At 31.8% G+C, this 3,261-nt stretch overlaps 1 pseudogene; it reads left to right on the top strand.

Moving 5' to 3' along the window:
* The first annotated feature begins 1,517 nt into the window (after window positions 1-1,517).
* LOC118996398 (uncharacterized) lies at window positions 1,518-1,669 on the top strand (annotated as a pseudogene).
* Window positions 1,670-3,261: the final 1,592 nt, after the last annotated feature.

Genomic DNA, 3,261 nt, shown 5'->3' with positions numbered 1-3,261 from the left:
TAATCTTATCGCTGGGGGTCCTGTAGTTCAGAAACTGTGTTTCTACATAAATTTCAGGGAATTTTTTGATTGACGAAGAGTGTTCAACACACAGCGTTCACTTGTGTGCTTTCAATAGTGCCTGACACAAAGCAGACATTCAGTAAATCTATGGTAACAGAGATTTTACCTGATATTCTACTTCTTAGGAATAAGCAGAATATTTGCTTTTGTCTGTATGATCATCAATTTGCTTTTGCCTGTATGATCATCAATTTCCATCATTTGGAAACTATGCAAGGTGCATGTTACATGGACAGGTGTTTCCTAACTTGGCAAATGTCTCTTTGATTAAGTGATCAGACATTTGTTTATCCCTGAGTAATTTTTGGTTATAATATGAGATCTATACTAATAGCAGGTGATCACAGATTGGTGAGGACTATAAAGCTAGTTAAATTGGAACATATTTTGCCTTATGTAAATGGGAACTAAATTTTAATAAAGCAGAGTTCTTCTTGTTTCCTCCCATCATGTTTATTGTTTACTTCCACTGCTGAACCCATTGGTATATCTGGACTATGGATATCATTATTTAATTAGAATGTCTTATAAAATATATCTGCCACAATTCTGCAGTAGTTTTATTTTCCATAAGCCTGGACCTCTGCTGCATGACAAAGTTTTGTTCCTTATCAATTAATATTAACCCAATTGGGTCACTCACTCTTTTCAACTAGGCTCTTCATAGACATTTTTACATCACTTTCAAAATATACTGGTAATCATATATATATATAACTTTTTGCATCATGCCTTTCTGCATAATACATTGTTTAAGATTCACTTTATTTGGATCAAGGTTTTTATTTCTTCATTCTCTCCCTGATATTCTACTTCTTAGGAATAAGCAGAATATTTGCTTTTCCAGAACACAAGCATGTAGGCCTGTGGGCAGTTGCCGTTTGTTCTGAGTATATCTCAGAAACATACTCAGTGTATTCTTTTAAAGAATCTTGAAAAGGGCATCAAGAAATGAAAATCTGATACTGATCTTGGAAACTAGAATTTATTTTCTTCTTCCAGTGGGTTTTCATCTAGTTTATTCATATATATATTTGTGTGTGTGTACATATATATACACACACACACATACCTATATATATTTCTATCTCCATGCATCAAAGGTAGACATATCACTAACGGTCTTTCTGAAAAAGAGAATAGGAGGAGGAAAAATGTTTTCAAATCCCAAACTAATAGTTTTTACTGAACAATTTCTATAAACAAGCTCAAAAGAGAATACTTCCTTTAAATCAGCTGCCATTGTGCAAATTAAATTAGTTCAATAAGTAATCTGATTGTGGCTTGCTATAGCATGCAGCTAATTAATATATTATGATTTGAAGAATTCTCTTTATATTAAATATCTCTATATAATACGCATCATGGCTGATTTTGCAAAGCAATTTTTAACCAGCTATAGTTTTGATATGACAGCTCAAAGTTAAATTTGGAAAGTAAACTTTAAAATTAGTATTGCTTCTCGGACTTTTGGCTAAGAGCAAGTGTAGTATCTGTTCTGATCAGTTTAATAAAATTATTAGTCACTTGTGCCAACTTATATCAATAAAAGCTGAGCCATTTCAATGCAGTGATTTATTTCCTTTAAAGTTTTGCATTATCAGTTTAAATTACATTTCATTTTACTAGATGTTGTTAACAGCCCAAGTTTGTGATCTACTTTAATATTATCACCTGAAAATTAAAATGGTGATGAAAATCAACTTCCATAATTATTCTCCAGAAGGATTAAATGTGCTGGTTATTGTGTTCTTAAGAAAAATGACATTAATGGTGTTATTAAAAAGGCATTTGAATAGCTAGGTTCAGAGTATCTTACTAACCTTTGAGTGTCTTAGTCAAAACTGTTACTAGATTTTATAAAGACCAATTAGTCCCGTCTTCTTAGAAAATTATTGATAGGAAACGGATCACCTAGATCTATTTCAGTGCACATGATTTTAAAACACACTTACTATCACTTATATGTATATGTATATAAATATGAAGTGATGCAATTAGTGTATAACATACTTTTTATCAAGAAAGTAAATCATTTTGGAAATAGAATGCTAGTTTAAAAAATTATTGAGTATATCTTCTAAATGTCAGCAAATTCAAAGGATAACATATTTTGCTTTTCACATTATTTAAATGTTGTTAGGAAACACACCCACTAAAATTCTCTGACTTGGAAGGGAACATACTATGACAAATAGCTTAAGAAAACTTTTCAAAAAATTCAAGTGCTTTCCACATACCAAGTGTTTGAAGGAGGTACTGTTATTAGTTTTGCCTTTCTGAATGAGGAAGCTGAGTCTTTGAGCATCAGGACATGCACTGAGTGGAGAAATGTGGACTGATATGATTAAGTATTTTTTGAAGAACCTTTGGTTCCCATGGTACTTTAGCAAAGCTCATACAATCACAGAGTTCACAAAGCCAGGCATGTATTACACTGAGAAGCAAAGAGAAATTAAAAATGTAAAATAAGGCAGATGTCTACTGAAGATGCATTAGATACAGCTGAAATTTTAAAAATAATTTACGTTTAAGAAATGGTGACTTTGACCTAATTGAAAATTAAAGTTGTTTTACCCAGTTTGTACTTATTTGTTTGTACTGTTTTTACTAATCAATTCTGTCAAAATATTGACATATATGGACTGACTGTAAGGTATGCAGCAGTATATATCTATGCAAGAGTCATGATTTTGAACATAGAATTATAAAAATCTAAAGATAAACACAGTCGTAATTCCATGTTAAATCATTTTCACAAAGTGTATATCACAACCATTAACAGTCTTCATCAATATTCTAACAGGTCAAATAGAAATTTCCATGAATTATTTTCACTACCTTATCTTACAAATTTTGTTTAATGAAATAACCGTAGTGAGCGAGGTTAGCGCAATTCTAAAATTATTAGGTAGGTCAACCTATAGAAGAAGTGTACCTATTATGTTAGAAATATAGTTAACTACATGAAAATGCTCAGCTCAACCTGATAAACCACACAATCCAAGTCCGTGTAAAGGCATGTGGTGCTATTTATTATCACATATTATTTCTCATGCTCAAGCTCCACTTCAAAGAACATCTAAGTATGTCAGTCCAAGTATACCCATTTAACAAATGTACTGAGGCTCAAAGGTATTAACACACATTTTATGCTCTAGTCTGGGACATTGTCATCTTGACCCCTGTATACTGCTG

The sequence above is a fragment of the Sturnira hondurensis genome, unplaced genomic scaffold (assembly GCF_014824575.4).
Source record: "Sturnira hondurensis isolate 20B ecotype Veracruz unplaced genomic scaffold, ASM1482457v3 Scaffold0011291, whole genome shotgun sequence".
Taxonomy (NCBI): Eukaryota; Metazoa; Chordata; class Mammalia; order Chiroptera; family Phyllostomidae; genus Sturnira; species Sturnira hondurensis.
The sequence above is the reverse complement of the archived record's forward strand: the minus strand, read 5'-3'. Positions and strand labels throughout refer to the sequence as shown.